General features: G+C 37.8%; 2 pseudogenes; one reads left to right on the top strand and one right to left on the bottom strand.

Moving 5' to 3' along the window:
- The first annotated feature begins 221 nt into the window (after positions 1-221).
- LOC116131776 lies at positions 222-3,205 on the top strand (annotated as a pseudogene).
- A 622-nt stretch (positions 3,206-3,827) lies between these two features.
- On the bottom strand, positions 3,828-5,464 carry LOC116131777 (annotated as a pseudogene).
- Between the last annotated feature and the right edge of the window lie 7,076 nt (positions 5,465-12,540).

Below are 12,540 nucleotides of genomic sequence, written 5' to 3' on the forward strand. Positions count from 1 at the left end.
TAAGACGGCACTAGTAAGAGAGTGTGAATGTAGGGCATGTACAAAAAATACGGAAACCATCTAGTTTCTACAGTCTTCATGAAATACAAATATTTCATTGCAACTCATTGAGGGATTTGACATGGATTGTTTTTATTCCAAACCTCAAAGTTCTTTATATATTCGATTGTGCTGCGGTGGAAGAAATCATCAATGTTGAAAAATTGGGTGAAGTTCCAGAGATGATGTCAGAAGTTGAGGAACTAATTCTTTGTTTGACAGTGATGCTTAGAAGGAATACTGATGGTGAGATGAGCATGCTTACAGAGACTTTCATTATGGCATGCTCAATCTTTGTAGCTATTTTGAAATCACCATCTTCTCATGGAATTTCAAACCCAGCAACGTCAATTCAAGAAGCTCCAAAACATGCTGTTCAAGCTTGTCTAAATATGGCTGGGAAGGATCCTAGTCAACTTTTGGTTTCCTTGTACCGACTGAAAGAGGTGTATGCATACAGTTATGAGGAGTTCTCAAACTCCAAATCCAACAGCATAGATCTAAGAAATTCGATAATCAATCTGTGTACGTCTCATTTATTACCTTGGTTTGTAAAGGCTATCCATGAAATAAATAAGGAAATTGTGCTAGGGTTGCTGGAAACTTTTCACTTTATAATAATTCTGGATTCTGATATGCAAGCCACGGAATTTGCAAAGACGCTGGTATCATATTCTTGATTCAGTTTGTCATTTGGATGTCTGGGACTATTTCCTTCGGAAAAGTTAAAGTGGAGAGTATATCTGATGCTCAGTTCCCTTGTTGTACTTTTGGGAAGTGGTACTGAGCAATACATTAGAGATGCTGCTTGTTACATCCCATCTGATCCTGCCGATATGTTGTTTCTGCTTGGTCAGAAGAGTGCTGACAATTTAGAATTGTCTTCTTGTCAGTAAGCAGTTTTACTTATTTTACATATCAGTTCTTTATACAATGACAGGTAATTGAGCTCCTGAGCTAATTCCATTCCTATTGCTTTTTTATGGTTTAGATTTATCCTATCATTTCTCATTTCATTGGCCTCCTTATTCAGGCTTGCAGTTGAGACCTCAGTTTTAGCTTCTTTAGAGCAATAAATTCTTGTCAATAGGAGCAATTTTCAGTGTGGGGCTGCTGATTTATCAACCATGATGTGGCTGGTGAATCTTTATGGTCTTCAGGAATTTTGCCGACAAAAGCTACCAGATCTCCTACAGTCTAGAAGCTGAGAGGATCCTGTTCTATCTAGTGACTGAAAATGAATGGGATTTGCCTTCTACAGTGATCCACTCATCATCACTGAGGTGGTTGTTCCAACAAGAGAATATTAGCAAGCCATTGTCTTACCAAATCCTGAAGTTCTGCAGAAGCTATGGAATGGATGTTGTTGTCCATGGTAGTCAGACTATTAATGAAAAGGTGATTGCAGAGTTGGTAGCAGCAGGAGACAACCATGCAGCTGCCATTCTGGTTAGCTTATTGATAGAGCTTGTAGAGCAAGAAGGCCACGACATGGTAGCAATAGTAAATTTCATGGAAAAAGCTATTGACATCTTTCCAGCTACTTCAGATCAATTATGTTTGCATGGCATAGGCAATGCAATCCGTGCACTTTATTACAAATCAAACCATTATTCGTCGCATACATTTATGGCGATTTCACTTGTAACATTTAACATTTTACGCTCAGTGCAGCCTGAAGTATTCTCTGACAATGAAGCCTGGGTACAGTAACTATAAAGGTAACTGTTTTAACTCTGTCTTATTTTAGTATGATCATGATTGAAGGGAATTGATTCGACTTCTCTCACTTTGTAGTTAATTGACTGCTTGGTCTCCACAGTGGCTGTGCATGGCTGGACTCATGAAAGTCTAATAGTTATAGGCATTCTTTCCTTAATTTTGCACCATTACACAAACAATGCTCTTGTAGAAGCTTCAAAAACAATTTTTCTAAATACTTCCTTGGTTTCTACCATCAATAGCACCATTGACACTGCTTGTTCAAAGGGACCAACGTTGATTGATTATGATGAGGGAGCAAACACAGGAGAAAGTCTGATATTTGTGCTTCTACTATACTATTTCTATTTAAAAAGGTAAGCACCCTTCATTGATGCACCTGTATGATTCCAAGCGATAAAATCTAACTTCTCTGTTGCCTTAGTTTACATGCTGCTTTATCAGGCCCCGTGGAATGGAAAGTTTTTGTTGATCCATTGAAGTCAAAGCAATCACTCACCGCAGTCAGCATCCACTGCCATGATTTGTGCAGGCTGATGCATTTTGGGTCCCCTTCAGTCAAGCTTGTCTCTTCATATTGTCTTTTGGAATTGTTCACCAGATTATCAGACCAGAAAAGTAGAGAACATAAGGAGCTGAATTACTCCACAGGTTTCCTAATGTCCATAATGGCTGTGTTAGAAGGCCTTGTTTTTTATAGTGACATCAGAGTGGCTATGAACTGTGGACTCTGCCTATCAATGGTGTTAGGGTGGAAAAACCTGGATTTGCAGGAGAAGAGAATTATTGCCAAGAATTATTGGTACAGGCTGATTGTAGAAGAGATGGCATTGTCTTTGGCATGTTTAGCATCGAAATCTTTCTTTAGTCATCACAAGCCTGCAGTGCATGTAGCTGTAGCATTGCTAAAACTTGACAATATTCCTGTGTGGTTAAGAACTGTGTTTGATGATTCCTGCAAATCTGGCATAATTGGAAACCTAGGGGCTAGTAATGTCAGCAGCGAAATGGTGCTTTTATTTCGAGAATTACTAAAAATTGCTAGTCCCAATCATGTGCTGCAGGTAACAGTTTTTCGTTCTTTATCATGTGCTTTTGCTCCCTCCATTTTGACAATCGAATAAAATCATTATGCATAGTTAATAATGGACAGTAGTTTCCTATATCCTTGTTCTATGGTTTCTTTTATCAGCATATAAAAGGAAAGATTCTGAGTTTCAGTTTCCATTTGATATTGCAGGCGTGCAGAAAATACATGTATAGCAACAGTACTCAAGGTGACCACTGGGATGAGCAAGCAGAGAAGAAGTTGACCACAGTGGACGATTTGAGAGAAGTACGTGAGTATCTCATTCACTTAATGTCATCTCAATTGTCTATGAAATCAGAAAATGAAGATATCAGATTGTTAGAAGAACTCAAAACCTTCTTTAGGTCATCATGATAGCTAGAAAAATGTTATTCTTTAATCAGAATTTGGTCCTCATAAATTTGAGCTCAGTTATCCTGAAAGGATTTGCCTTCATCTGTTAAAATCCTCATCTTGTACATGAAGTCTTGAGGTATAACACAAAAATATATGCATTTATTGTCGCGTACAATTTTTTTGTTAAGGGTTGGGTTATTATAACTCAAATCTTTTACACAAATGCTTAGCCCTTAATTCAAAGTTAATTATTTTTAATATCAATTACGTAATGCTTTGTATGACATTCTTTTATTCTTGGCCGTTGACGAGACCGTGTTGTATATTTTTTTTTTTTAACATTCCGAAATACTCATTCTAGTATAGAATGCATTTAGTTTTATCAATTTTTTTATTTTATTTTATTTATTTTTAAAACCTATTAATGATTCTGATCTATGTTAAACTATATAGAGGTATTTGTATTATTCTTGTACATAAACTTAATGACAGCTAATTATAGTCATAATTAATGCATTTAGAATAAGTATTTTGTATTTTACAACAAAAAACCAAAAAAATGAATAAATTGTCCCATTAAATGAATATGCGTCTAGTGATTCTGGTCTATCATAATAGAACCTGTCAAGCTTTGCTTCCAGAAAGTAACCACTTAAGGTTTGGTACATCATAAGTTCATGACAGTTCTAATCAAGGTATTCTTGTAAGCCATAGTCTCTGGGCTTCATTCAAAGCCCTAGTATTGAAGCTGTTGTGCATTTTGTTTCACCAGTAAATCAAGTAGACTCCGATATGTCCACTCCTTTTCTCTAGCATTAGGATTAAGGGACGCATACACCTCTTCAAAACTTTTAAGGAAGTTCCCTTTTCCATATGCAATAAGAACCAAAGGATCTGTGTCTATTTTAACAGATCCATCAAGGAGGCCTATCCTTCTCCACATTACTAAAATCCTAGTCTTATCAAAGCCAAACCTTCTTGCATCAAATAGAATCCCAAAGGTAACTATATCTGGTTTCACACCAAGTTTTGGTAGTTAAGAGAATAAGAGTTTCAAGTGCATGAAATCTTTCATTTTTAAATGAGTAAACAAGATAATATTTGCAATGGATAGATTCCATGGAACCTTAACATCTTCCATCTCCAGGACAACAAGCTTCATGCCCCTTTGACTCAAAAGACAAGCATGAGAAAGGATGCCCAAACACCAGACAAGGTCAGTCCTACCTGTTCTTTAAGCAAGATCATACCCCAAATCATCTAATCTCGAAAACATATGGTTTTTAATATAAACCTCAGCCAGTTTCCTAATCAAATCCTCCTTTAGAAAAGCATTTGATTTCAATAAACTTTTATAAACCTTCTCCATATCTCTCAAGGTCCCAAAGTTAATATAAGCTTCAAGCACTTCAACCAAAGTAGATGAATCTAGATGCAGTCTTTTTGAACGCAGACTTTTATATGCCCCTTCCATTTTTTTGAGTAGATCACCTCGCGCAAACTCTCGAATAAGCAAATTATAAGTAACCTGATCAGGTGAACACCCATCTAATTTCATCTGCTTCAAACACATATCAATCTTACTATACATTTTATATTTTCCATAAGATTGAATAAGACCGTCATAGGTATTTGTTTTACGTTTCAAACCAATTCCCTTCATCTTGTAAGGAAAAACAAAGCATCTTCGAACTTGCTGCTTCTGGAATAACCATGAATTACTGAATCGTAAATCTTTAAAGAAGGTTTAGGACCATTATGCTTCATTTCTTCAAGAGCACATACAGCTTCTTGCATCAAACCCTCTTCACATAACAACCCAATAATCTTTTCATAGTTTGATTCATTAAAGCGTGACTTCTCCACATTCTTCCACAGATCAAACACCTATCGACAAATCTTCAAGTTTCAAATTCAATTTTTTTTTCCCTAAAGTTAAAGACAAGTTTTAAATTGAATTGAAGAGAAAGTACCTGGGGAATTAAAGTGGACCTAAACGAAGTTTGAAGGAAGCGGATGACAACCCAGAAGTGAGGATTGGTCCAATCTCCGACATGTTAAAGGATTTTCAAGGGGCAAGAACGTTTATTATTGAGCCTCTGAATCAAGGCTTTTGAGGGCTTGGTGTTGATGGTGGGTCTCAACAAGAAGAGTTGTGTGTTTGGTTGAACTATGGAGAGAATAAGTTATGGGTTTTGTGGTTAGGGTTTTGGAGAAAAAGTTGTATTTAAAAGGGATATTACGGTTATGGAGTTGCAGGGACATTACATTCTCCATTGTTCTTCAATTGCAAGAGCTACTGTTTGCTGTTCTGAATTTATAAGCAGGTTAGCCAACATTTGCATATTCACATGTAACTTCTAAGCCTAATATTCAACATTTTTCTTAACTTTTTTTGTTTTACATATAGTTATACTGATTACGGAATAGTTTTAGAAATATTTGTTACTTGTTTAATTTTGGCTGATTCCAGCGTCTAAAATTCAATCCGACACCACCCCTTGAATCACCGACCTCTACTCTACAAAAACCCTCTGACCTTGGGATTTGATAGCCCCTCGTTCTATGGCGATCAGGTTAGGGATTTTGTAAATAGTTAAAAATGGTAAACTGGATCGGATAGGGCGCCGACATCGGTTTGACCAACCAGTTTGGTCCAGATTTTAGAATAATGGCTAAAACAATAAACCTTAGGGGTCAATGTCCTTTTAACTCAAAAATTTAAGTAATAACATATTTTGTTTCTTTTGTCTCTTTGATTCTTGCCCTTTTTTTGAAGAATTGGGTTAGTTTTACCCTCATGAAGACACTAAAAGGGGATAATATAATCTCAAAATTACATCATACTCTATATATCAATCAATATATATATAATCCTGCGGCATAGGCTATATGACTGTCATTTTGAGGGGCTAGAATGCCTTCATTTTGACACATATCTGTCGATTGCCCGACACATGGCTGGATTTGATTAGTGATGATGTGGCATAAATTGATGAGTTGTATTTTATGGTATATGTGGCTTCATGTAATTGGTGTTTGATATTGTTTGTTATTAATGACAAATTTTAACAACCTTGTTGATTGTTCTTTGTTTCACATTGACAATAAATATTGTCATTTACATTTACATAACCTTATACACAAAACATTATTGCTTGCTATTTGTTTATAAATTTTTGTGACTGTAAGGGGTCTTATACGTTGTATGTCATTCACAATGCATTTATGTGAATTTAGGGGGTTTGTGAATATGAATGGTTTCATAAGTTTTTATTTTGTTACATTGTATATGTTATGTGTTGCTCTTTAATATAAACGGTTATAGATCTTTATGAGAATGTGAAGAGTTGTACACTTTAATTGGATGTATATAGTATATATATGTAATATTTGTATAATTTGGTACATTATTACTAGCAAGAAACTCAACAAGGATCAAAGGTGTAGTTAATTGTTTTTTTTATGTTTATATGTGTTATAACCACACACACACAAGAATCAACCAAACAAAGATCACAATCAAGAATCACAACTCACACGCACAAGAACAACCAGAATTTTATCGTGGTTCACTTGCTCTATTTCGAGCAAGCTATGTTCACGTTGAGCTTGGGAAACACACGAGCTCGCTGCACTAAATCACTGTCAAGATTACAGATTACACACAGCAACACAAAACCCTCAATATCCCTTCTTCAACCCGTAACTCACTCGAGAGATTATGCCCTTTCAATCCTTACTAACAGCGTATACAAATACACCTAGAATGACCTGATCCAGTCACTCAATCAACAAGTTACAAGATTCACACAACCCAAATTGAAACCCCAATAGACTCAAAATGGTGTTTAACGAAGAAGAGAGAGTTTTGCACAAATAATGCTGCATACTAAATGCCAAAAAATAGATCTACCTTTTTATGGTTGACTGAAGGGTTAATTCCAACCGTTGGATCTTCTCTTCATCAACGCTCAAGATTGTTTCTTCAGTTCAGCTCAAAACGACGTCGCTTCATTTAAGTAATACAACAGTGTTTCAAGCCATCATCCCAACAATCTCCACCTTGATGGGTCGAAACAACCCCCTTTACCAGTGCAGCTAGCCTTCAGTGAATCCTTCATGGCTCTCTTGTTACCCTTGCTCACTTAATGGACAGTAAGTTCAAGCAATGCTTGAACTTAGCAAGTTTAACAATCTTCGTCCCCATGTCTGTTGGATTGTGTTCAGTAAGAACCTTATTGAGAACTATTTCCTCCCTGGTGATCAAATCTCTCACAAAGTGGTAGCGAACATCTATGTGTTTGGTTTGTTCATGGTAGACCGGATTTGTGTATTGCACTTTGACTATCTGAAAAGATGGTTGGCTTCTGTTCAGATAGGTTTGCTTCACTCAAGATTCCTTTGAGCCAAACTGCTTCCTTAAATACATCAGCTACAGCCACGTATTCAGCTTCAGTTGATGACAGTGCAACTATAGGCTGTAATTGTGACTTCCAGCTGATGCAATTACTCCCCAAGGTAAAGTAGTATGCTATAGTTGACTTCCGAGTGTCCCTGTCACCTGCAAAATCAGAGTCTTCCTTTAATTTGAACATCCACTTGCACTGTACAAGTTTCTGATCCTTAGGCTTTGGTACAAGCTTCCAAGTTCTGTTCACCTCCAAGGACTTCATTTTAGCTTCCATAGCAGCCTTCCATTTATCCATTTCCTTTGACTGCATGGCTTCCTCATAGGTTTTAGGTTCTATTCTTTGTACTTCGGTACCTGCAAGGAGGGTAGTATATATTAGATCAGCATATGAATATCTTGTGGGTGCCTTTACCTGTCTTCTGGTTCTGTCTCTTGCAAGTTGGTAGTCTTGCAAGTTTTCAGGCTGAATCTTAGTGTCATCTGCTGTTTCTGTCTCATCCTCATGTTCTGGATCAGTTTGTCCAGTTTCTCCTCCAGATTCAGTAACAGCTTCAGTTTCTTGACTGGTTTGAGTTTGAGCAGGAAGCTCCACCTCAATTGGTGTAACTTCAGGATGGGTGAAGGAATCCTCTGAACTTAAAGTGGGATCAGATCTAGTTCTAGTTTCCTTACAAGGAAAGACTCCTTCATTGAATATCACATCTCTGCTCACAATGATTCTAACCCCTGGAGATTCTCTATCCCAAAGTCTATAACCCTTGGTCCCTTCTTGATACCCTAAAAATATGCACTTAGTTGACCTTGGTTCCAATTTTCCTCCTGTAGTGTGTGGATAAGTTGCACACCCAAAGACTCTTAGGTGGCTTAGAGCTGGGATTCTACCAGTCCACATTTCCTCAGGGCTCTTTAGGTTTATTGTAATAGATGGGCTCCTATTTACTAGGTATGCTGCTGTGGTAAGAGCTTCTCCCCAAAAAGAGGTAGGGAGTTTGGAGGTTACTAATAAGCACCTAACTTTATCAATGAGGGTTCTATTCATTCGTTCTACCACTCTATTCTGTTGTGGGGTGTAGGTTACTGTCCTATGTCTTAAAACCCCTTGATCACAACAAAACTTGTTAAATTCTTGGTTACAGAATTCCAGCCCATTGTCAATTCTAAGAACCTTCACCCTTTTGCCCATTTGGTTCTTTGCTAGCGTTTTCCAGTCCCTAAACCTAGCTAGAGCCTGATCTTTGGATTTTAGTAGGTACACCCACACCTTGCGGCTGTAGTCATCCACCAGAGACATAAAGTAATTATTCCCTCCATAAGATTTCACTTTTCCAGGTCCCCAAAGGTCAGAGTGTATGTATTCTAGTCGACTAGTGGCTAGGTGTGTCCCCTTAGTGAAACCATTTCTATGCTGTTTCCCTAAAACACAATTCTCACAGAATTCAAGGGGTGTAGTCTTGTCCTTACCAAACTGCCCTTTATGCTTCAGAATGTCCATGCCTCTTTGACTCATGTGGCCTAATCTAAGGTGCCACTTTTCTGTATTGGACAAGTTAGTAGAAATAATCAAAGAATTAAAGCAGTTTTGGGAATGGTTCCCACAGAGTATGTAAAGACCATTTCTTTTCTCTCCTTTCTGTATCAGGTTGTTATCCATATATATGTTCAAACACCCATTTTCTGCTCTATAACAGCATCCTGATTCATTTAAGGTGCCAAGGGATATTAAATTTCTTTTAAGCTCAGGTATGTACCTCACCCTAGTCAGTTTCACCATTTTTCTAGTGTTAACCCTTAGAGTCACTGTGCCTATCCCTCTTACCCTACATGCATTATTGTTTCCCATGTAAACAGTTTCATTGTCAACATTTTCAAATTCCTGGAACCAGTCTCTCCTAGGACTCATGTGAAACGAACAACCTAAGTCTAGTACCCACTCTTCACCAGTGTCACTCATTGACACAGTGAGGACTTCAGGTTCCTCTACCAGGTTATTGGTGGTGGCTAGGTTATTCTCTATATTCCCTTGTTTTTGTTTTTTAATCCACTTGAAGCAATTCTTTTTAATGTGCCCAGTTTTATTACAAAAAGAAGCATTTTCTAGACTCTCCTCTATGCTTGTTGCTGCCCTTCCATTTTTCCTTATTTCTAGCCCCCTGATTATTCTGATTTCCTTTACCAGTTTGACTAGGTTCTGGTCTACTCTTAAAAACAGATTTGTGCCATTTCGTTTCTGGGTTTTTAATTCTAATTCTCTGGCCCTAAGTCCTGGTGTTATTAGGTAAATATTTGGTACAATACCCAAGTACTATAGGGCATTCTTGACTACTTGGTAGTCATCAGTCAGGGAATTCAATAGAATCATGGCTAGACTGGTTTCTCCTAATGCTTAGTCTATCCCTTTTAGGATCAAGGTCATTTTCAGAAACTCATCTAGATTTTCATCTATACTCTTAGCACTATCCATTTTATAAAAGAATAAAGCCCCTTTTAAAAAAGCTAGGTTGGGGGCAGATTGCAAAACATACAAGGTATTGAGTTTACCCTAGAGTTCAATCGGTGATTCAATTTCGTCTACCTTCCTGAGAACACTATTGGACAGATTCATGATTATCAGATTGTATGCCTCCTCATTGATCTCCTCTTTCTTTTTTAGCTTCTCCTTTGGCCACTTTTCGGAGTCCTCTTCTAGTGCGATGGCAACCTTGTTGTGAGAAAGCAATGCTTTCATCTTTTTCTTCCAGCTCCTGAAATTGATCTTCCCATTGTATTGGGAGATCTCCATACGGGTAGTGCTCATTTTACTATAACAGCAGGGAAAAAATAGTCTAAGGTGTAAGTGGCGTTGTTACACCAGAGGTCACCAAGTATTGCCAAACAGTTTTTAAGGTGGTTACTGGTTTCCAGCCTAGATACCCTTAAACTTGACCAAGATTTAACTCCCTAGATCCTATTGGAGACTCAAAGGAATCACTAATTCGAAAAGCCCCAATTTCCCGAAACCCTAATTTCACAAAACCCTAATTTCCAAGAAATGGCTCTGATACCACTGTCATAATCACACAGACACAAGAATCAACCAAACAAAGATCACAATCAAGAATCACAACTCACAACTCACAACTCACACGCACAAGAACAACCACAATTTTACCGTGGTTCACTTGCTCTATTTCGAGCAAGCTACGTCCACGTTGAGCTTGGGAAACACACGAGCTCGCTACACTAAATCATTATCAAGATTACAGATTACACACAACGACACATGTAACGCCGCACTTAAGGTACGTAGCTAATGTTTATTGTTTTTCTCTTATTTGAGATTGTTAATATTGTTTGGTTGGCCCTTGGTTGAATGGATGTATTGGTTTGGTTGAGTGGTTGCCCTGAAATTGTAAAGACTTGGCGAAATCTTGGTTTTACAGACTTCACTGGGGCGAAGAGTAATCTTCGCCGTGGCGACGAGGTTCTGCAACTCAAGAGGTAAGTTCTGTAATTTTTTGCCGGGGCGAAGAAAAAGTCTTCGCCGCGGCGAAGAGCCGAATAAAATGTGTAGTGAGTTTCTAGAGAACTCTTTCCATAGGGGCAAAATGACCTTTCTACCCTTAGTTAGCAGGAAAAGTGGGGAGTAAAATGTAAGAGAATTTTATGGAGAATATGGTAGAGTGGGGTGTAATGGTAAGGATTTAAAGGACAAAGATGGAATTTGCAAGAAAGAGCAAGGGCAATATGGGAATGAATGAAGATAATTTGAGCTAAAAAGGGGTTAAGTTTGGTAAACCCTTCATTCATTCTTCTTCCACTGCCTCTTCCATTCTCTGCTTCCTCTAAACTTTTCCTTCAAGCTTTCAAGGATTTTTGAGGGTTTTTAGTTGGATCTTGGTAGAGAATTAATCTAAGGCATCCTAAGGTAAGGATTCTTGCTTTAGATGTGAAGTTTTGTAGCTATTTGTATATTAAACTCTTATGGTGTTATTGTTTAAAGGGTAGAGAAGAGACAAGCATTTTTAAAGGAAGGGAAAGTGCAAGTGTGATCTCTCCATTGCAAGGTAAGTAAAGCCCAATCCAAATTGATATTTGAGTAGAGATTTAGTGGAAATTGTAGAGATTTAGTAGAAATTGTGTATGCAGGTTAGATGATATGTTGTTGAGAATTGAGATGGAGATGAATAATTGCTTTGTGGTTGTTGAATACACTTCAATTATGAGCAGTGTGATGTGTGATGGGATTGTAGTTGAGCTGAAATTGAAAGAGGTTGAGAATCTTTTGGAAGTGTTATGTTGTGGCAAGAATTATAGCTATGTGAGGGAGATTCCTCCCATTTTGGATGGTTCAAGAGAGGAATAGAACCATAGAGAAAGGAGAGTTTATGTATGCACATTAGTTGTTTGATGAAATGCCTAAGAGAATCATGGGTAGTAAACCTTAATTCTTGCAACATTGCATGTTGGCATTTCATGAGTTCATTAGTGGAGAAGAACCATCCATATGTATTAATTATGCATTGAGAAGTAGGTTGGGAAAGAGTAGAGAACTTTGTGTATGAACTACTAAGAGTAGAGAGAATGAGAAAAATACGAAAAACGGGTTGGTACTTTGTGATCTCCACCCGACAGTTATGAAAAGCAGGTTGGTTCTTTGTGATCTCCACCCAAAAGTCACGAACAGTGGGATGGTGCTGTGTAAACTCCACCTGGCCATGCCTTCGGTAAGATGAGGCCGTGACATATAGCAGAAGTTAAGTAAAGAGAGCTGTGTGAAAGATGAGAATTGTAAGGAAAGAATTAGAGAGAGTTACGGGGACAGTCGAGTAGAGGATTTACTTACTGACCATTAATTTGTACTCACCCCGTTGTTTTTCTTTGTGGTTGCAGGATCTAGGTGAGAACGCGGTTGGATGGGCGTCGGCAAGCGAAGAGCAATAGCTACACTGTCCACTGTTTT

This window comes from Pistacia vera, unplaced genomic scaffold (genome assembly GCF_008641045.1).
Source record: "Pistacia vera cultivar Batoury unplaced genomic scaffold, PisVer_v2 Contig242, whole genome shotgun sequence".
NCBI lineage: Eukaryota > Viridiplantae > Streptophyta > Magnoliopsida > Sapindales > Anacardiaceae > Pistacia > Pistacia vera.